The sequence below is a fragment of the Macrotis lagotis genome, chromosome 8 (assembly GCF_037893015.1).
Source record: "Macrotis lagotis isolate mMagLag1 chromosome 8, bilby.v1.9.chrom.fasta, whole genome shotgun sequence".
NCBI lineage: Eukaryota > Metazoa > Chordata > Mammalia > Peramelemorphia > Peramelidae > Macrotis > Macrotis lagotis.
Window position 1 is genome coordinate 170,822,186 of NC_133665.1, and position 23,950 is coordinate 170,846,135.

At 35.5% G+C, this 23,950-nt stretch overlaps 1 long non-coding RNA gene across 1 annotated transcript in view; it reads left to right on the forward strand.

The window, feature by feature from the left end:
• The first annotated feature begins 6,211 nt into the window (after positions 1–6,211).
• LOC141495020 (uncharacterized) overlaps positions 6,212–23,950 on the forward strand; it is a 150,227-nt gene continuing 132,488 nt past the window's right edge. Inside the window, exons 1-2 of the long non-coding RNA XR_012470633.1 lie at positions 6,212–6,375; positions 8,556–8,662. This is a non-coding gene — a long non-coding RNA (uncharacterized LOC141495020). The remainder of the gene's footprint in view (positions 6,376–8,555; positions 8,663–23,950) is intronic.

Here is a 23,950-nt window from a genome sequence, read left to right on the forward strand (position 1 = left end):
ATGAAAAGAACAAAATTAGAGACAAGTTTAGCTACTGAATGACAACAATGAAGCTGCTATTTTACAAAACACTCTGCACAAATATAGTGGCTAAAAAATTAGAACTTGACCTCAAGGACCATACATTCTAACTATGGAATGTTTATATTATATTTGTAATCATGTATGCAAATAAATAAAGAGAAAGAATTTGATGAAGAGAAGATGCTATGGAAAAGAGGGAAACAAACTAAGAAAAGCCTTCTGTGGGAGGTGACTCCAAGAAATGAGCTTTTGAGGAAAAGAGATTTTTAAGATCTAAGGTAAAAAAGGGAATAGAGATGAGGATTCCCCTGCTGCTAAACTTACAGGTACCATTCTAGTGATACCTTCAAATTCTATCTCCCTGGCCCCCACCTCCTGAGGAACCAAGACTTTCAAAGTATATGCAGTGACTCACTTATATATTATACAAACGAATTGAGCTCTGCAAGGCTGTCAGCCAGCTTGGAGAAATCCAGTGCTGACAGTCAACCAAATGGAACTCAATTCGTCTGAATTAGGAAAAAGGCAATGAGTCAGCTCTCTTGAGCTTTGAACCCTTCATTCCAATTAGTCCTAATAATGTAAAGCAAAATGCTTTTAAACCACTAGAAGTCAACAGCCTACCCACATCTTCCCATAAATGAACCGTCTCTTTCTGCCTCTTATTCCCAGACACATCTGTGGGGACCACAGGAAAAGGAATATGATTGGGGGTGTTTGCCTGCAGGTGGATGTGTTCTCTGCCCATATTTGATCCAGGTCTATCTTTGCTCTGAATCTCATTGACTTAATTTCATTTCCCATAAATTCATCTCTAGAGTTAAACTGGGGCTTGTTTCCCAAAACCCACAATAATAGGATTTGAGAATGCCACAGCTAGATGCAAGAAAGCTGTAGTTTTAGAAAAAATAGAATTCATTCATTCATTTAACAAGCATTTATTAATATCTTCTTTGTGTAAGGGATTTTGTTAGTCACTGTAGGTCAGAGATAAAATTAAATTAGCTCCTGATTCCCAGGAGCTTAAATTCTATCAGGGTGGGCAGATAAGATCATATTTACATATCAAAAAATATAAAACAAAACTAAGGAATTTCTAAAATTTCTATATGAGGGCTCAATTAATTGGAGGAATTAGGAGGCAGCAATTTAGTGACACTTTGAAGGAAGTGGGGATCCAAAGAGGTGGAGATGATGAGACATTTCTTTCAAGGCATGAATGGTAGCTTAAACAAAGTCATGGATAAGAAACTGAATACCATATGCAAGAAGTGACAAGTATCTAATTGGACTGAAATGTTTGATGGGAACACAGGAGTTGGGAGACAATTAAAGGTTTTAAAATCTAATAGAGAAGTTTCTATTATTTCCTGGAGCAGGATTTTTTTTATCCTATGATTTATGAGCTCATTTTTTTTAGGCTTTTTCAGGGCAAATGGGGTTAAGTGGCTTGCCCAAGGCCACACAGCTAGGTAATTATTAAGTGTCTGAGGCCAGATTTGAACTCAGATACTCCTGACTCCAGGGTTGCTGCTCTATTCATTGCGTCACCTAGCCACCCCTATGAACTCATTTAAAAAAAATATATTTTGAAAACTGTGTTAATATAATTGATTTCCTTCGTTATCCTATAGCTTTTATTTTCTATATTTAAAAACATCTAAGAAGGGATATATGTGAATTTGCAAACTGCCAAAGCAGTTTAGGAGAAAAGACAAATTTTGAGTTTCTTACCATAAAGGCAATAGGGAGCCAGTGGAATCTCAACAGTATTTAAGGATATCAATAGCAACTATCTAGAGGATGGATTCAGTGATGAGAGATTTGAAGCAGACAAAACAATTCTACTCCAGTAATGATGTTTTTGTCCTTCATTCTTGAAGAAGGTCATGACATTGGGGTGATGATGCTAGGACATATAAATGAATTGGATTTAAGTGAGAGAGTGATGTTTAAAGTCATCATCCTTATTTTCTCCTCCAGAACTCTCTGGGTCTAGGAGCCAGATATGGATCAAGACAATAGGAGATGACCCTGAATGTAACGGGAGACCTTGGTCTTTCCAAGGTCACAGTTTGACTTAGCAGCAAATAAGATATTTAATGTCCAAGAACCAGCCCATCTTATTGATCCATGTGAACATGACCAATTTTGGTCACAGAGACCCATAAAATAGACCAAAATAGGCAAAACTTCTTGGTTTGTATGAATGTTTTGCTGTACTAAAAATGATGGCAGTGACAAGTCAGAAAGAGGAGCAAGGAGGATAGGACTTAAGACTCCCACACTCCTCTGTGTTTTACAATGTTGTCTCTTCACCTAACTGGATGACACACTGTTGGAGTAAATGAGCCATCTTCAGAACCAACCAAGTGCTAAATGAAACCAAGGACATTAAGGAACTATACTGATGGCTCTTAGCTTCTCCAGGTCTAGGTGAGTGAAGATATTGGTTTCATAATATAACCAAAGCAAAAACATTGTCTCCTATTGCATGTCCTTTGCTATGTGACATTGTATCTTGGAAGGTATAAATGGAGCTCCTGGAAAGGGTCCAGTATAATAATCTAGATGATATATGATAAAAGTCTATACTAAGATGGTGATTATATGAGAGAAAGGGGCATGGATGCAAGAGTGCGTGCGTGTGTGTGTGTGTGTGTGTGTGTGTGTGTGTGTGTGTGTGTGTGAGAGAGAGAGAGAGAGAGAGAGAGAGAGAGAGAGAGAATTAATAAAACTTGGAAGTAATTAACTGCTGTGGTAAGGAAGAATGAAGAGTCAAGGATGACTACAGATATCTATACCTGGGGCCAGGAAGGCTCACAAAAGTCTCAGAGGAGGGAGTTTAGTTTAGGGAAAAGATTAAAAAAATTATTTTGAATTTAATGAAGTCAAAGTGGGTATCAGACATCTGCTTGGAAATGTCCAATAAGTAACTGGTGATGCAGGACTAGTGCTTTGAAGAGACAATAGCACTATATATTCTGGGACTCAACTGCATTGAGATAATTTGAATACAATAGAGTTAATATCACTAAAATTATTATCTAAAGAGGAGAAGAGAGGAAGGATGAGGAAAGGGGAGGGGAGGGGAGGGGAAAGGGGGTATTAAAAAGAAGAGTGAAACCTTTGAGGATGACATCAGATGAACCATTCTTTCCCACAAAGTATGTTTGGTTACCACTGACTGAGAAAGATTTCTGACCTGGATAAAGAATTAGTCTGCATTACTATAAAAGTTGTAATAGTCCCATATACTTAATCATGCCTTTTAGTCTTTTCATTTTGATTCCAAATGTATCATAAAGTTTTCCTAACAAATCCCTTATTAAGTAGTTATTATCATCTCCATTTGATAAGTAGAGAAACCAAGAATGAAAAGGATTGATGGCCAAGATCACATATTAGTGAGCTGAAAAGTGAGGATTGGAGTCTTTCAGACTGTGTCTTGATCTAATGCTTTGCTCATCACATCATATAGTTTGACTCTTCCTTCTCAAGTTTTAGAATCCTCAAAAGCAGATATAATATACTAACTTATTTATGTTTGAATCCTCCATAGTACATTGCAAATTTTTTGTGAGCATTATACCTTATAATAATTAATGATTCTTGAGTGAATGAACATACTTTGATCCAGCTAACATTTATTAAAAAATTGCTATGTTCAAAAAGCATATTTCAGAATTGTTTCTGAAGATCTACAAGTTTTTTATCCATCAAAGGGATATGATCCTGGATGAAATAAGCTTATGCTCTCCTGAACAGTACTCTGGTCTTGAAGGGCCCCCGATTCCCTGCAGCCACAAGTCTGAGCTCTCTCTGTGCCCTTGTACTGTGACCAGGGCCCTTGCTCCCTTGGGACTGATCCTTAGCCTTCCTCATTGCCCTAGAACTGTGACCCAGAACTGGGTATGGGCAATAGAATTGTCAATCAGTGCCAGCTGCCCCTATTGAAGCAAATCAACCTTTTAATCTCTTTCAGACCAGTTATCTGAACCCCCTCATCTTCTCTGGGCTAAGAATCCCCAAAGCTCTTGTTGCTGCAGTTGGTGTTGTTGCTGTCACATCTAGGGGCTCCAAACAGGCCTCTAACTCTGAGATCACAAACTACTCCTACTGCATTAACTCTCTTTTCTTCAACCAAAAAAATATCTTGTCCTAACTTTACCTGCCACTCCAAAATTTGATTTGAGGTAATACTTTAAAGTTGTTTGGAAAGGAATATTAAGAGAAGTCAGTTGGTTTGCCTCTAATCTGCCATCCTCTTGAGCACGTACCTTCATCCTTGCCCTTTAGAAACACAGTGTACACATTACTGTACCAATTCTGTTTCCATGTCTTTCTGGATGTCACTTTGATTTCTTGTAAATTGCTTCAAAAGTCTAGATCATTCTATACTTTCAAATGAAATGGAAACTTTTTTATTGCATTTGACAGCTCACATTCCAAGCAATTTTAGCTCCTTGTAATTGTATTCAGTCTCATTTGAGTGTCTGGACTATGATGTGTCATGAGATCTTTGGAGACAAGGTTGAACATAAGTTGGAAGTATGCTGTTTGACAAGTAGAGACTCATTTCAATCAATTCAATCCAACTCTACATCTTTGGGAAAGGTACTTCACTCACATAGAAATGCAAAAATGAAATTTTCTCTGCCCTCAAGGATCAGATATTCTATCTGAAGGATCAAACATGGTTCCAACCTTTGGATCATCAAGAAGTCACATAACTCTCTGACCCTCAGTTTTCTGATCTAGATTATGGTGGGAAGGGTGGACTAGATGATTTCTGAGGGCTTCTTAAGCTCTGAGTCCTTGATCTTATAAAGAGTGATAAACAAAATGAACCATTGTTCCTTAGACAGCTGTTATATGGAGGGCACCAGGCTAGGTGCTGGGAATTGAAAGACAAAAAGAAGTTATGGTCATTGTGCTCAAGAGATTTGCATTCTACTTTTGGAGGGAAGACAGGAGAAAGAGAGAGAGAGAGAGAGAGAGAGAGAGAGAGAGAGAGAGAGAGAGAGAGAGAGAGAGAGAGAGAGAATGAGAATGAACAGGAAAAAAAGGAAGTTTTCAGGAAACACTTCACAAAGAAAGTGGCACTTGACATGAACTCTAAGGAAAATCAAATATTAGTAGTAAAGGTAAGTAGGGTGACCATTTCGAACTTGCAAGAAAAGTTTTCTGAGGTAAGGAGGTAGAAGATGGAATCCCAAGTTGGGGAACAATTAGGCCAGGTTAGCTAGAACATAGAGGTCCCAAAATAGACTAAACATAGTAAGTCTGAGAAGTTTGCTGGAGTGATGCTGTGAAGGACTTTGTATGACAAAGGATTTTTTTTTTTAGATTTTATAAGGCAGTGGGGTTAAGTGGCTTGCCCAAGGCCACACGACTAAGTAATTATTAAGTGTCTGAGGCCGGATTTGAACTCAGATACTCCTGACTCCAAGGCCAGTGCTGTATCCACTGTGCCACCTAGCTGCCCCTTGACAAAGGAATTTGAGGAATTTGTACTTTATGTTATAGGCAATGGAGAGTAAAAGAAATTCTTGAGCAAAGGAGTGACATACTAAATCCTCTTCTTTAGAAAATTATTTGGCTGCTTTTTATTGTATGAAAAAAATTTAGATTTGAAACAGGAGCATTATTCTATTAATTAACTCATGAAAGTTGCAATTAAAAATCTGGGAGAAAATGACTTCATAATTTTTTTACTTTGTTCAGACACTTTGAAGTCACATTTGATTCTTTATGACCCCTTTGTAGATATTCTTGGCAAATACTGGAGGGGTTTGCCATTTCCTTCTCCAGCTCATTTTATAGAAGACCAAATCGCAGCAGAGAGAGCTGTGACTTGCCCAGGTTTATATAGGTAGTAGGTGTTTGAGACCAGATCTGAACTCAGTTTTTTCTGTCTCCAAGTCTGTCAATCTATCCATTGTACCTCCTAGATCCTCCACTATGGCATTCTAAATGGTTAATTCCTGATCATCTGAAGGGAAGTAGGCCTTTGGGCAAGTCTGTATCAGGACAGAATACTATTTCAATTCTTTATGTCTTAGTTGTTCTACCTCCCTACCAAGCCAGTACACTATTTTGTCACAATGCCTACAGAGCTAGTTAGTGAATTGGTGAGGGAGGCTGTTACTTTCCCTGACATCAAGGGGCTTTCTGGTGGAGGAGATAATAGGTAAATAACTAGGGACAAACAAGATGTCTAGGAGTAGATGGGAAATCATGCTAGAGCAAAGGAAAACCATCTAGGGGTAATGGGAAAGGAATACTCCTGAAAAAAGAGAGAATGTGAACTGAGTTTTAAAGGAAGCCAGAGAAGCTAAAAAAGTAGAGGTGAGGGGGCAATCATTCTGGGCATGGAAGAAGAATGCCAGTGCAATGTCAGAGGTAGAAAAACAAGGAGGACCTTGTGACTGGTACTTGGAGTATGTGGAGGGAAGGGAAGGAATGGAATGGAAATAGAGAATGGAAATAGGGAAAGTTTCAGGGCTTTAACAGACTTTTTATTTTTAATTTTTTTTAATTTTATATTTTTTGCAAGGCAATGGGGTTAAGTGGCTTGCTCAAGGCCACATGGCTAGGTAATTATTAAGTGTCTGAGGCCGGATTTGAACTCAGGTACTCCTGACTCCAAGGCTAGTGCTCTATCCACTGTGCCACCTAGCTACCCTTTAACAGACTTTTTAAATGCAAGATGGACTTTGCATTTTATCCTGAAGATAGTTGGGAGCATTGGTGTTTCTTGAGTGATGTGTGTGTGTGTGTGTGTGTGTGTGTGTGTGTGTGTGTGTGAGAGAGAGAGAGAGAGAGAGAGAGAGAGAGAGAGAGAGAGAGAGAGAGAGAGAAAGAGAAAGAGATTTTGAGGCCTAATATAGTCAAGCTTATATTTTAGGAAAATCACTTTGGCTACCAAATAAAGGATGATTTAGACAAATTGAACTAAAGCAATTAGTTAGAAGTCTATCACAATAGTCTAAGCAAGGTCATAAGTGCCCAAACAAAAATGATGGCTCTACAAGTAAAAAAAGATTTATAAGAAATATTGTGAAGGTAGAAATAACAAGATTTGGTGACAGATTGGATATGTGGGGTTAGTGAGTGAGGAATCATAGATGGCACTGAGGTTGTTGGGAAAAAAAAAACAAAGAAAATCTGTTCATCGTTTTGAGTCATGAAAGTGTGAGAAAGCAGACATTTTCCATTCCCTAAAAAAGCACTCACATGTGTCTTATATTCATGTCTGCTGGAAAGACCAAAGATTGAATGACTTCTAATGTGTGAGGGAGTTGGAAAAACTAAATCAAATCACCAGAAGTAATCTTAGAGTTTCTTATAATGGTTTAAGAGAGATCTTTGTGGATGACATCCTTATTGTCTCCTCTCTATGTTAAGATTTCTTTGAAGAAAATTTCAGTATATAAGAAATAATGACTATGAAGAATACATAGAACTAGGATAAGACTCATGAATTGACAAGGAAAAGGGAAGTACACAGACTGGAAAACAATGATAACAATAATGTAAATGGACAGAGAGACGAGAGAGAGAGAGAGAGAGAGAGAGAGAGAGAGAGAGAGAGAGAGAGAGAGAGAGAAAGAGAGAGAGAGAAAGGAAATGCTATGAAATTTAATTTTCAAGCTTGTCTCCAAAGAAGAAAGGAGGCGGAAAAACCTATCTTTCTCCTTTATTTGCAAAGGTAGGGGACTATGACTGTGAAGTACTGCATCTGTTTTCAGATTTGTTTGGTGTTTTGTGTTATTTAGTTTAGCTAACTGCCAGATTTGGGTTTAAGAAGTTGACTCTTCCTAACTCCAGACCCAGCACTCTATCCACTGTGCCACCTAATTGCCCCTGAACAATACTCAGAAAAATGTACCTTTCCCAAGTAAAGGATGAGGAAGGCATAGTTAGATAACAGATTAATGTGAAAATGATCTCTGGATTCTAGTGGACCATGAATTCAATGTAAGTCAATAGAGAGCCATGAAAGTTAAGAGGAAAAAAAAAGTAGACTGCATAAAGAAAGTCAGATCAGGAATAGTGAGGAAGAGTCCCATCATCATCTTCCTGGATAAACCCACATCTGGAGAATTTAGGGCACCACATTTTACACAGGACATTGATGAGCAGATGAGAGTCCAAAGGAAGACAACCAGACTGGTGTAAAAGCTCTCCAAAGGTCAGCTGAAGGAAGTGGTGATGTTAATTCTGGAAAAGAGAAAACTTGGAGCTATCCTAGGGTGGAATCACAATTTTCAAAGATTTAAAGACATGCATGCAAGAGGATTTTTGTCTGTTCTGCTTGGTTCCACTAACTTGAAACAAAAGCATAGATAGAAATTGAAGAGGCAAATTTGTTTGATTTCAGAAAAACTTACTAAAATAGGACTATGTGAAAATTGAATGAGTTGTCATGAAATAATGTCATTTTCCTACCATCCTTCCCTGCTTTCTTGAGTAAAGACTGTATAATAATTTATCCTGGGTTATAACAGTTACTTTTCCTGTTCTAGGACAGACTAGAATGATCTTGGAGGTCCTTCTAACTTTGAGATTCTGTGGGATTCTATCATATAGAGAAAAACTTAAACTTTGCCAAAAGAAGAAATAAAGGGTACAGGTAATCCAAAATAAGTTATCTCTGACTTTAAAATCTATAATATGATTTATGGTGGGACATGAAAGAAAAACTCTCCTAATTATATTTTGTTTAGTCAAACATTAATGTTTCTGTTTGTTTTCTAAGCACAGCAATACAGAAAGAGTCCAGGGGGATGATGGAACATAGAGCACTCAGACTCAAAAGTTTAGCGGGGTAGTCTCTAAATTAAAGGAGATTGGCTATAAATACAGATTTAAAAAAAACCCAATGAATATTGATTTTCTCAAACCTAGCCATCCTATTTTTATTTTCCCCAAATAAATTCATTGTGTATTTATATGTCCAATGCAAAGAGGAATTCTTTACACATATTGTGATAATTTTTCATTTGTGTTCAACATTTCCTGCCCCTAATTTAGATTTTCTTGGCAAAAGATCTGAAGTGGTTTATCATTTTTTTGTTCCTGTTCATTTTAAAGATAAAGAGACTGAGGCAAACAGGGTTAATTGACTTCCCAGGGTCATACCTAGTAAATTTCTGAGGCTGGATTTAAACTACACTCCATCCACTGCACCATGTAGTATCATGTAGTGAGTACTTAATAAGTGTTGAATTTGAATTGGACCAGAAACTATTTGCAAATTGGATATTTTCCTTTATTTCCATTCCAAAATATTCCAGATCTTTCATATCAAGAGGGAAACTCCTACTATCCCTCCTCTGCAAATACAGACTAAAAGTTTTGGGGGAGGCCTTAATTCTTTCTCTTCACTAAGGTAGTTCTTATGGTTTCAGAAACTAAGAGAATAACTCCAATGATGCAGTAGGGAATCTTTTTTATCTCTCCTCTTCTTTTACTTCCTTAATTTTAGCAAAAGCTTAAATCTTGCCTAGAACAACAAATCCTCTATTGACCAAAGCAACTGAAGTTATAATCCAAACAAATGTATTTGAACTAAAATGTTTAACAGTTAAGTGGGAATCAATTCACTTTACACAATTGATTCTCAACTCTTGAATTTAGTGTATGTTTATCAAAGCTATTGAGTGAAATATAGAACCATATTATGTTACTGTTGACTCTGGAATAGCTGATTTTAAGAAATCACAAAAATTAAGCAACAAGAATCCTGAAGGGAAAGAATATTGACAACTTCCAGTGAAGATGACAACATAAATGTCAAAGAGGAAGCCAACTCTCCCATAATCTAACACAGCAATGGTTTAAAAGGGAACTAGATGGAACAATGATTAAGATCTTCCATCCAATACAAGGCAGCAGTTACAGAGTTACATAATTTAATAATTGAAAGGCACAGCAGGAGCCAGCTAATCCAATCAATACACAGATGGAATCCCCACCATGTCATAGGAAACATATATGGTTATCACCCTCTACTTGAAGACCTCTAACAGGGAGAATCTACCACATCTTGAAGCATCCCATTCCACTTTTGGATAACTCATTTTTAAGAGAGGGCACTAGGTAGGTGGTGCAGTAGACAGAGTGCCAGGCCTGGAGTCAGGAAGACCTGAGTTCAAGTCCAGTCTTATTCATGTATTGACTATATGAGCTGACCAAGTTACAAACACTCCTTGCCTCAGTTTCCTCATGTACAAAATGAACTGGAGAAGGAAAATGACAAATTGCTCCAGTATCTTTGCCAAGAAAACCCCAAAAAGAATTCATGAAGAGTCAGACCTAACTGAACTGAAAGGTGAGACAACAAATACATATAAGATAAGGCAATTAGGTGGCATAGCAAATAAAGTACCAGGGCCTGGAGTCAGGAAGATCTAAGTTTAAATCTGAATTCAGACACTACTATCTGTGTGACCTGAAGCAAGTCACTTAATCATTTGCCTCAGTTCCCCCATCTGTAAAATAATCTGGAGAGGAAAATAGCAAACCACTCCAGTGTCTTTGACAAGAAGACACTTAAAAGGGGTCATAAAAGTCAGACATAACTGAAAAATGACTGAACAACAAAAAAATTTCTTAGAAAATTTCCATACACATACCTGATATCAAAACTAACTTTATCTTTCTGAAAATTCTAACAATAGATGGTTCTACCCCCAAAGGCAAAAAAAAAGAATATTTAAAAACAGTTATCAGTTTGGCCCTGAATCTTCCCTTTCCCAAGTTAAATCATTCCACTTCTTTAATGCAATCTTCATATATAATCTGAAGGCCCTTCATTGTCTTCTTTGCTCTTCTCTAGGAATTCCATGGCAGAATAATCAAACTATAATATTCAGCAATGGGGATAGGCTAGAGGCATCCCCAATAAGATCCAGGGTGAAACAAAAATGCCCATTATCACCACTACTATTCAATATTGTATTAGAAATGTTAGCTTCAGCAATAAGAGAAGAAAAAGAAATTGAACAAATTAGAATTGGGAAGGAAGAGACAAAACTCTCACTCTTTGCAGATGACATGGTGGTATACTTAGAAAATCCCAAAAATGGTCAAAGGGTATGGAAAGGAAATTTAAAAATGAGGAAATCAAAGTGATTCATAGTCATGAAAAATTGCTGTAAATCACTACTTATTAGAGAAATTAAAATTAAAGCATCTCAGACTGGCCAATATGACTAAAAAGGACAATGATCAATGTTGGAAGGGACGTGGGAAATCTGGGACACTAATGCATTGTTGGTGGAGCTGTGAACTCATCCAGTCTTTCTGGAGAACAATTTGGAATTACACCCAAAGGGCAACAAAATCCAGCATATCACTCACTACTGGGTCTATACCCTGAAGAGATGATGGAAAAGGGTAAAAACATCACTTGTACAAAAATATTCATAGCAGCCCTATTTGTGGTGACAAAGAATTGGAAATCAAGTAAATGTCCTTCAATTGAGGAATGGCTTAGCAAACTGTGGTATATGCATGTCATGGAACACTGTTGTTCTATTAGAAACCAGGAGGGATGGGATTTCAGGGAAGCCTGGAAGGCTTTGCATGAACTGATGCTGAGCGAGATAAGCAGAACCATAAAAACACTGTACACTCTAACAGCAACATGTCTGATGATCAACCTTGATGGACTCGCTCATTCTATCAGTGCAACAATCAGGGACAATTTTGGGCTATCTGCAACAGAGAATACCATCTTTATCCAGAGAAAGAATTGTGGAGTTTGAACAAAGACCAAAGACTATTAGCTTCAATATAAAAAAAAAAACCGTTATGTTATTATGTAATTTTGCTATCTTTTATACTTTATTTTTCTTCTTTAAGGATATGATTGCTCTCTCATCACATTCAACTTAGATCAATGTATACCATGGAAACAATGTAAAGACTAACAGACTGCTTTCTTTGGGGTGGGGGAGGGAAGCAAGAATAGGGGGAACATTGTAAAACTCAAAATAAAATCTTTCTTTTAAAAAAGCATAACATTCAGAACTAAACTAAGCCCAATTTAACAGATGACTATGAAGTGGAGGACAATGGGCTTATCATCTCTTTATTACTAGAAGCTATGTCTCTCTTAATGCAGCTCATGGTTGCATTGGATTATTTTTTAGCTGCTGCATCACAGTAATTGAGTCATACTGAATTTACAATTCACTAAAACCACCAGGTTTTTTTTCCAAAGCAACTGCATTTTAATCATGATTTCCCCATTTTACATTTGTAAAATTAACTTGTGTACACAAATACTCAACTTTCCATTGCTCCCTGGAGAATTTTATCTTAATTTCAACCCAATGTTCTACTCCAGCACATTCCTTTGATCCTTGAGTGTCATATGGATTAAGGACTCCTAGCTTTGTGTCATTTGATAATTTGATGAACATATCACATTTGTTTTTATCCAAGGCACTGATAAAATTTGAGGCAAGCACAGATTCATTGACTATTTGAATGGAGACCTCCTTGCATGTTGACTTTGTATTATTGACAACTGCTCTTTGATTCTAGTCACCCAACCAAAACTGAATCTACCTGATGGTGTTACTGTTATTGATCTAGAGGCTTGTGGTCTCTGTCTTGTTCCATTTAATATGTATGAATGCATTCATGTATGTTTACACACACATATTCATGTATATATCTGTCTATATAAACATATTTGTATATATAAATATACATGTATGTAAAATTTTTCTTTTCAGAATCTCCCATAGATTACTATATAGGGAGACAGAGTGAGCAGTATGCACCCATGAAGGCTTTCCACCAGGCTTGAAGCCAGAACTATAATTGGAGCCTGAGAAAGAGATAGGTAGTGGGGATGATGGTCAGCATGGCTGAAATTTTTTCACCTTTTGAAAACTTATTCATTATGTAACAGAGATAATACTGTGCTTTAAGAACAACCTCTTTGCTTCCCCCAAACATCCAATCTCTTTGTTGGAAGAGGTTTCAACTACAGTTCTCCTGATTTAAGAGATAACAAACTGTTTTATTCCCCCTCTCTTCTTATTGGATATTTGGTCTGACCACCCTTAATTCTGTCACCTTAATTTTTTTCTGGCAATTGTACTAAAATAAGGTTTGACTTCTAAAGCACCAATGTCTTGTATCTTACTTTTAGAGACACTAATTTTGTTTTTGTTTTTGTTTTAATCGCTAACTGAAGGTTTCTTTTGTTCACTGAGTTTGCATTTTAAAATGTTTCCATTTCTCATTTTTCAATGGGAATAATTAGAAATAATTGTTTTGTTAAAAGATTACCTTTTGTGTAATCTAATCAGATTGGTAGAAAAATTTATCCTTGGATATGTTATTCTTTGCTTTTTATTCATATTATTATTCATATTATTGATATATTATTCATAATTGACTCTTCTCCTTTATTCTTTAATCACAGATGAAAAGACCTGATGGTTGATTTGAAATGACATTTTATGCTATATAAATTTCTACTTGCTAGTAGTTTATGTCATTCTCTTTCAACCCTAAACTCTGTAGCTTATTAGCTACACTTCAGGATGAGTTAAGTTTGGACTTTGTTAGAATCCTAAGGACTCCAGGGATTTCCATTTAGCACTGAAATGTTAATCTTACTGGGCAGTGTTATTGTGTGATTTTTAAAAAAAATATAAGTATGTATAAAATATGTATGTTTATATAATATATGCTTTTTCTTCTGGGAAAATAGTGATTTTTCCAATTGTTTCATCCTATCATCAAGATGATGTGCGTCCAATTATAATTTTAATATCCCTTTTTTATATCTTTGCATTTTTGTGATGTTTCTACTTTTTTTATTTTTCAATGTGCTATAAAAGTTTTTCATCATCAATATAACATTTCCTTTCTTTTTTTGTCTTTTATAATTTTTCTTGAAGATCTCTAATTTTTATCCTTTTTATATGCTGCAGTCTATTTTTCAATTACTTTTCTTTTATTATATTTAGCCTTTCAACCAACGTGTGGATTCCTTGCTAGTTTTATTATACAACCTACCCCAAACACTTCTAGTACTGGAAGGAGGAACACAGCATTGCCTGAAATATCCTATTCTACTTTTTAATGACTTTCTTAGGAAGTCCCCCCCCACCCCCGTTGAGTCTAAATTTACCTCTTTGCAATGTCTATCCATAGTTGTATCCTCAGTGACTAAGAAGAATAGTCAGATTATTTTCTTTTTCATCCCATAGTATTTGAAGTGGGCTGTTTTTTCTTGTTCATTTCTTTCAAGGATTTTATATTTGAGAATTTATTTGTTGCTCCTTTCTCTTTGTACCTTTATTTTATTTTGCTGTATTTCTTCTTTGAAATGACAGAGATGAATTAGTTAGGATAAGATATTCACATCCTGCTAGAATTCTTCTGAATCAATAAAATAATTATTGGTGTCCTTAATTTTTACATCAGTTTTCTTTTCTGGATATAGTTTTCCATATCCAGTAAAGTATTTGTAAATCTTAAAGGATCATAAAAATGTTAACTTTTGTGGTTATTATTATTATTAATATTATTATTTGACTATCAAAGAATTGGAAATGATTGATAATTATAGGGTCTCAAAACACAAGAATTTCTATACTGATGAACAAGCATTGGTTTTAACTACCTCTTTCTTCATTACCTCCCAGTAAAAGTGTTAGATGATACTCAGACATTCTAAATCTAATTTGAAGGGTTTTCTACTCCTTTTTTACAAGTGTACATTCTGGAAAGCATCATTTTCCAGAATAAGACTGTTTCACTCACATCAATGAAAAATACTGATAAGTGTTTATTTCTTTATTATCTCTGAAACATCAGAATTTAGCAATGCTTCTCTTTCTTATCTGCACTGGACCCTTTCTGGTAACTTGAGCATTAGGCAATTAAATTCAATTTAAAGCAATAAAGGCAACTAACACTGTCAGTAAAAAGTCTTCTCTGTCCATTTTATTTTCACTTTCTTTAACTGCCTGAAGTATATTGGAGGACTTTGTCTGAATGACTGCTATACTAAGAGGAATCCAGTTTTGTTAGCAATCATCAGTCCATATCACTGAAAGATGTTCCATTTCTACCATTATAATATTTCTAATCCTTGTAGTTGCTTGCAAACTACAAAAAGTTGCCAACACTTGATTTTTTTTAAAAATTTCACCTCCATATTTGATAATTTTCTTTCTTTAGATTCATTCTGACATCCAATGTTTTAAAATTACTATGACTATATTCATGCAGGCAATTATAGTTTTTATTCTAATTTGGTAATGTCTCTTCTTTTATGTACTAGCAGAATGTCCAATGTAGTCTTCCCTTTGTCCTTTTTGATAAGTTCTCTTCTAAAAAAGATGAAATATGGCAGCACATCATATCTACCCCTGAGGACAGGCAAGTAAAGATTGAAAAAATATAGTGGTGTGTCAAAATCCCCAAGTAGATCTTACAATTACATTAATTATATTTTGGTTTACATTAAATATTACACATTTTGTAATTAGTATTACAAATTTGGCATTGTTTGAATTTACATTCCTCATGACTTGGATGTACTAAAAAGAAAAAAAACCTGAAAAGTATTTTAGCAGAATATATCTAATTGCTTTGTACTATATAAAATGATAAATTCCAAACAGATATGCAACCTACATGCAAAAACATTTCACATCACAGAAAAGAATGGAAAGAAATATCAATCAGTGACTAGACAGAAAAATTATAACCAAGACAAGAAATAGAGAAACACAATTTTAAAAATGATTTATATTTACTCAAGAAAAATCTTTTTCACAAACAAAATTAATGCAACCAAAATAAAAAGGTTTTAAATGGAAAAAAAATTAAATCAGATATTTGTTCCAGCGGACCTTAATGAAGCATCTTTTTTCTTTTATTATTTATTATATTGAGTTTTACAATTTTCCCCCCAATCTAATTTCCGTCCCCCCACCTCCTACAGAAAGAAATCTGTCAGTCTTTACTTTGTTTCCATGTTATACATTGATCCAAATTGAGTATGATGAGAGAGAAATCATATCCTTAAGGAAGAAACAAAAAGTATCAGAGGTAACAAGATCAGACAATAAGATATCTGGGCTTTTTCCTAAATTAAAGGGCATAGTCCTTGAACTTTGTTCAAACTCCATGGCTGTTTATCTGGATACAGTTGGTATTGTCCCTTGCAGACAGCCCAGAAGTGTCCCTGACTGTTGCACTGATGGAACGAGCAAGTCCATCAAGGTTGATCATCACCCCCATGTTGCTGTTAGGGTGTACAGTGTTTTTCTGGTTCTGCTCATCTCACTCAGCATCAGTTCATGCAAATCCCTCCAGGTTTCCCTGAAATCCCATCCCTCCTGGTTTCTAAATATAACAATAGTGTTCCATGACATACATATACCACAGTTTGCTAAGCCATTCCCCAACTGAAGGACATTTACTTGATTTCCAATCCTTTGCCACCACAAACAGGGCTGCTATGAATATTTTTGTACAAGTGATGTTTTTACCCCTTTTCATCATCTCTTAAGGGTACAGACCCAGTAGTGGTATTGCTGGATCAAAGGGTATGCTCATTTTTGTTGTCCTTTGGGTGTCGTTCCAATGGGGCATCTTTTAAAGTGTCATTATTAATTATGTTTGATGCTAACGCAAAAAAGACAAATTAAAACCATTTTTTCCATCAAAGAGTATATGTATTCTATTAGAGGAATATCACATGTACATTAATAATTAAGTTCAAAATATACCTCCCCCAAAAGTAGTTGTAGGCAGTGTCATTAGATATAGGAATGCCTCTAATAGGAAATAGTACTTCTTGAAACAAAGCTAGGGATCTGATGGATATCTAATAAAACTCATGGCCAAGATATATAAAGAATTTTCTACAATGACCAGTCATTATTCTCAATTGATAAGTGCTTAAAACATATAGAAAGATTTCAAAACTTGAAATATAATCAGTGCATATATGAACTATATCAAATCACTAAAAATAAAATGTAAAATAAAATAACTCTAAGATTTCCTTTCATACTCATTAAACTGGGGAAGATTATGAATTGCGAATATTTAGGAGGAACTTTAGGAAGACAGAAATGCCAGTTCACTGTTGGTGAAAAATAGTGAAGAAAACCATTTTAGAAAGTTTGTAAGCAATCCAGAAATTTTACCAAATTCCTCATTTCTTTTATAATAGCATTCCTAACAACTTTAATGTGAACCAAAATTTAATTAATGTAATTGTAAGACCTATTTGGGGGTTTTGACATACCAGTATATTTTTTCAATCTATATGGGCATATAACACAAGGAAATTGCTCTATTTTCACCAAAGTAGTCATTAGAAAAAAAGGTACTACTTTTTCTAGTTGCAAAGTCAATTGCCCATCCATACATACTCACATACACATGTACAAACTAAGAACAAAGTAATTATTCATTGGGTAATAACTGAATAATTTTTGTTTTTGAATGAAATGGAAATGTACAGTGAACAGGGATAAATATAAGAATTTTCAAAAACAATGGAAGACTTTTACAAATTGATCTTAAGCAAAGAATGAAAACACCATACACCATAGCCTAGTCCAGACTCAGGATGGTTTGGTGGTTCAGTGGAGGAAATCACCCATAGGACAACTAACAGATAATAAAGCTAGGTCCACTTAGCAACAGCATGGGAAGGAGATTGAGAAATCACACAACTCAGGCTGACACATGCTCTTTCCACATCTTGTTGGCATGTTATACTTAGTGTAGGGAATTCCATGGAGATAGAATAAACTCATGAAATCTATACAACTGACACCACAAGGGCCAACTTTTTATTCCCAAACAAGCTAGCCACCAGAATGCCTCAGCCCTTATGTTTGTGATCTAATCAATTTTCAGAGAAAACTTTTATCTTTTATGAGAAACCAATGCAACAGATATTGCTCCTATCCCATCTTATATACATGAATAAACCACTAAAAGATACTGGACTAACTCTGAGTTTTGATAAGCTCAGATCAAATTCAGAGATCAATATTGATTCCAGATGAATAATGTTGAGAGAATTCTCCTTCTTAGTAGAGAAGTGGACAATGATTGGTGTGGACAAGGAGTTACCATATCTGCCGCTACTTGCCATCTGTTGATGCTCAATCGTCTCTGAATGCTTATTCATTGATTAATTTTGATTTTCAATTATATGGGTACCAAGGGCTTAGAAATTTAATATGGCATAAAGATAAAAAGATATTAATAAAACCCTTGAAGGAAAAAGGCTTCTTGCTCTAGAAGCTCCAACCCAGTTGAATTGCGGTTGACTTTTTCCTCCACTCTTGTGCCATTAGGATGGTCTTCCAGCAGGGGCTGGAGGAAGAGTCACACTCTCTGCCCACTCCAATGGAGTAATTCCCTTCACAAGGGGACAATATTTCTGCATTCATGAAACTAAGCAGCTTGTAGGGCATCTGCTTGTATTTATGGTGACACCGTACACCAATTCCATAGTGGCTGCAAGCTAGCATATGCTATTTTGCTGAAACTGTATTGTATTTCATTACCATCAAGGAGAATCATATGGTACTTGTCTCATTTCTAAGTAATGGGGAAAGTATTTTTTTTAGATTCAGTTCAGATGAGTATTTATTAATCTGTTAATCTGCATCAATAAGAGATAGTGGGGCATAGTGGAGAAAGAGCTAGTCTTAGAGTGAAGAAGATTTGGATTCAAACCCTCCCTCTTATCCATGAGTTCAGTCACCATAAACAGATAAATTGACTTCTTTGTATTATTATAAGCAGCTCTCTAAGACTCCCAGTGAAATCAGTTGTCAATCTCCATCTCTGGTAATCACACTAGGAATTCGCCACATTGATGAAATCACAGGTTTAACCCAAAGAACAAAAATGGTAGCAAAGGTACAACACTCTGAAGGATGTTCTAGGATATGGAGTACAAAATGAAAGCAGTCCCTGCCTGTTGAGGGGAAAAAGAATACATGGAAATCAGGAGTGGGGGACCTTTTTTTCACCGAGTCATTCCGATGTTTATAAGATCATTCCCAGGCCAAACTTAGTCAAACATTTAATTAATTCATCCCTAAAATACAGAGAGAGAGAGAGAGACAGAAACAAAGACAAAGACAGAAAGAGGAAAGGGAGAAGAGAAAAGGAAGAGGGAGAGAAAAAGTGGAGAAATTATACCCAAGGAAATCAAAATTCTTGTATAAGAGGTAGTACCTAAGCTGTTCTTTCAAAGCAAGTCAGGAATTCTAAGGGATTTCCCATAAATTCCCATAAATTAATTCTACAAAACACACAGAAGTCAAGTGACTTACTTGAGGTCTCAGAGTCTATAAACTTCAGAGGTAGGTTCTAAACCAATGTCTTCCTAATCTTCATGACCCTAAACTCAGCAAGAGCTTAATCTACTAATTTACAATTAAGTGAATAAATGAACAAATAAATGAATAAACAAGTAGAGGAAATAATTTGTAAATACATGAATGGATACATGAAAAATGAATGAACAGATAAATACATGAAAAGATAAGTAAATAGGTAAATGACGAAATAATTGTGAATGAATAAATAATTATATGATCTGAGCTCTAAAGCAAGAAGAGATGCCAAAGGCCTTGATAGGGCCTACAAAGGTAAAGAATGTTGATTCTGGTGTTTGAGGATATTACTTGAAATTTGACTTGTGATGTTTGCTATAAGTATGGAAACATGCATGGACATACAGATATATCATATATCACAATGCATGCTATGTTGTATGTACACACATGTATATGCATCTACACATACACATTTGTGATATGTATGTGAGTTTATAGAAAGAGATTAAGTTTTTCACTAAAAAAAATGGAGCAGTCGAACCTCTTGGTTTTGATGAGAAGTTTCATTTTTCCTTAAACATGAGTATCTTTTTTTGAGTTTCTGTGTACAAAGAAATAATGTGTCAAATACTATCTTTGTGAATGTATATGCCTATGTTTTTATCTATCTAATCTATCTATCTATCTATCTATCTATCTATCTATCTATCTACCTATCTACCTATCTACCTACTTACCTATCTATCTCTTCTATTGATATTCTACCCCAGCATTTAGTACAAAATTCTACTCAAACATGGTACATTATAAATCAGTCAGTAAAATGATCACCAGTTATGTGTGCAAGACTATCAGATACAAAGAAAGACAAAAAGATAATAAAAGAATACTTGATTTCAAAGAATGAATGGCTGAATGAATTAATGAATGAGCAAATGATTTTGATCCTCATTTAAATGATTTCCTTTAAAGTGGGCAGTGCAAGCATTATCGAGGGCAGCTAGGTGACACAGTAAATAGAGTGCCAGGCCTGGAGTCAAGAAGACCTGAGTTCAAATCCATGCTCGGATATTTATTAGCTGTGTGACTGTGGGAAAGTCATTTCACTCTGTTTGTCTCAGTTTTCCTCAACTGTAAAATAAGCTAGAAAACACTCCAGTTATCTTTGCCACCCCCACCAAATAAAGTCACAAATTGGGTAGGACTGAAAATGATCAAACAACAACAAATGGCTCATCCAGAGGAAGGGATTCATGCAAGTGCACAACCAGGAAGCAGTCAAGTCGAGACCTGAATCCAAGTCTTCAGACAATGAGTACAGAGCTGTTTCCATTATATTTTTTGTATGCACAAATTGAGTTTTGCCTCAAGGATACCTCAGTCATGGTAGTATTATCTAATCAGATTAAAAGTGTCTCAAGAAATTAAAGGGTTGACTCTTCCATTTTCTTTTCTTCAAAATCCTGTATGATTACCCCCTTTGTTCTTACTTATTCTCGGAGAAACCCTAAGAATGACAATTTAATGGAATAGTTACTATAATTTCATCTACTTACTTCATCTCCAGTCATCTTTATTTGGTTTCATCTCTGAATTGTTACAATACAAAGAAAGTCATAATTTAAAAATATTTTTCCTTCACTGAATTTTTATTCTATATTTCTTGTAGAGGGAGACAAATAGATTTCACTCTACGTCCAATTCTCTTATTGTCAAATAGGAGTTAAAACTCCAGTGCCACAAGATGTGAAGTCCATCTGCTTGCTCTGATCCAAATGAGCCTAACTTAGATTCTTTTCCTTATGTAGCAACTTGCTTTAAAGTTAAGTAGGAAAGAAAACTTGTTCCATTGAGTTGACTGATAATTTTCCATTTTGGGGAAGGAGGGGGCTTCCTCCATTTTGGAACCATTAGGATAGTGCTTCTTAATGAAAAAAATGGTTTTATTTACCATCCTCTGCTTTTCTCCCTTTAATTTTCACCATTAGTGGAAATTTTTATTTTATTGAATTTGTTTATTCATTCTTTGGTTTGTTGAATTGAAAAGAACTCTTTCCTTACCTTCTGTAGCTCCCCTCTCTAATCCATCCTACAAATTATTCCCTGATTATTCTTCTAAATGATTCTAACCACTTTAATATTTGAAAAATATTCAGAGACTCTTTATTGCCTACAAATAAACAAATAAATTCCAAATTACTGAACTTGGCATTAATGTTCAGGATTTGTTTTTCCAATCTTATAACCCATTACTTCCATTTAAATATGACACACTCCATCCAAACTGGAACATCTGGTATTTCCCAAACATGTGATGTTTTGTTTTTTCACTATGCCTTTGTTCATGTTGTTCCCTCTACATGGGAGGTCTTGTTGTTACTGCTATGGCGATTGTTGTTGTTCCTCATTTTCCTTCCTTCATTTTTTTCCTCTTCCTTTCTTTCCTTCCTTCCTCCTTCCATTCTTCCTTCCTTCCATCTTTTCTTCCTTCATTCCATCCTTCTTCTTCTTCTTTCTTCTTCTTCTCCTCCTTCTCCTCCTCCTCCTCCTTCTCCTCCCTTCTCCTTCCTCTTCCTCCTCCTCCTCCTCCTCCTCCTCTTCTTCTTCTTCTTCTTCTTCTTCTTCTTCTTCTTCTTCTTCTTCTTCTTCTTCTTCTTCTTCTTCTTCTTCTCTATTTTTTTACCATCAGAATCCCACCCATCTTCAAAATCCCTATCAAATGCCAACTCCTCTATCTAGCTCATTTGCAGTTACCATACTAGATGTCTCACTGACCCTGGAGTCGGGGATACCTAATTTCAAATCTTGCCTTAAACCTGCTCTGGTCACTTTTCCCTGTTTCCCTCAGTTTATCATCTGTCAAATGATCTGGAGAAGGAAAGTACAAATCACTTCACTGCAGTATCTTTGCCAGGAAAACCCCAAATGGGGTCACAAAGAGTCAAATATAATTGAAATGACTCAACTGTATTGTAAACATATTTTCCTTATTCTTCTTCAGCACAACTCTCAGTTCCCCTGGCATGATATGGATATTCGTGTACATGTGTACATATGTACTTTCACATGTTCCCACCTTTAAACTCTTTTAGTTCTGAGAGATGATTTTCCTTTACAGAGATAATACATTTGATGAGTTATCTATTATTTGTCTCTAGTTCGCATAACAGTCATTAAGATATTATTAGTCAGGGCAGTTAGGTGGCACAGGAGGACCTGCATTCAAATCTGACCTCAGACACTTCATAATTACCTAGCTGTGTGACCTTGGACAAGTCACTTATCCCCATTGCCTTATAACCCCTCCAAAAGTTGTTATTAGTTATTAACACTATAACAAGAATCATTTTAGCAAACTTATCAGAAGTAAGGCATCATAGATTAGCAGCAGGTAACAAAGTTAATACAGTTGGATAGAAATAGTCCAAAGATAGAAATAGTCCAAAACACAGTGTATTGCTTTAGAAAGGCCCTATAGTGAAGTACCTAGATAGTGGGAGGGTCATTGATTTTTCTAAGACAGTGAAGAAGAAAGACACTCAAGGGATGAAATAGTTGAAGACCTCTTTTTCCTCCCTCATGACAAGAGTCAAATATTTAGTCAAGTATTTTAAGGGTGGAAATTGTTCAAAGCCATAACAATACTGAGGGAAATTGGAAGATCGTCTTTATCAGTACAAGGTCAAGTATCTTCAGAAGAAATGTATTTTGAATTATATCATTTCTTCTTAATGAGTCAGGGAAAAGGGCTTTTATGTAAGTTTTTCTAGGCAAAATATGACTGAGAATATCAAATTTCAAAAAGTACAATGTTAAGGTGACATACCATTTTTCAGGTAGTAAATTCCTGCTTGTTTAAAAATTCACAATATTTATGACCATTACTAAAAAGTTTCCTCTACACTGCAGGGGAAAAATATTCAATTACTTAAATTACTTAAAGTACATTTATATGGTTTCTTTTGTCATCAAATATGAAGCTATCCCACAGTGTTTTGGTCAATCTTTTGAACTCTTTGATTATATAAAATTCATTTGAATGGTACACTCTTTAAACTTGGGGATTTTCTCTCAACTTGTAAATAATTCAATTTGTGAGTTAGATGTATTCATTCATATATTTGATTGTGTATTAATACATTAATTTAGTAAGCATTTCTTTGGAACCTGCTGAGTGCTAAATTCTGAGGATGCAAAGGCAAAATGAAACAGTCCCTGCCCTTAAGGAACTTACATTTTATTGGGGGAAATCAACACATGCTCAAAAGAATAAATACAAAAAAAATTACACATAAATACAAATAATTTCAGAAAGGCAGGACTTTAAGAATCTGTATGGAATGCCACCTTGCAAGGGTACCTTAATATTCCTGAGCCTTATTTTCTTATCTGTAAAATAAGTGGGGACATGGGGAGAAAGGGAGATGATGTCTCCTCTAGCTCTAGTGAGGTAAAGAGTGTAGGTTAATCATCCCCATTTTAGAGATGAAGAAACAGGTTTAGACAACAAAAGCAACACTGAATATTAGACTATAACCTCCTTGAGGGCAGGACTATCT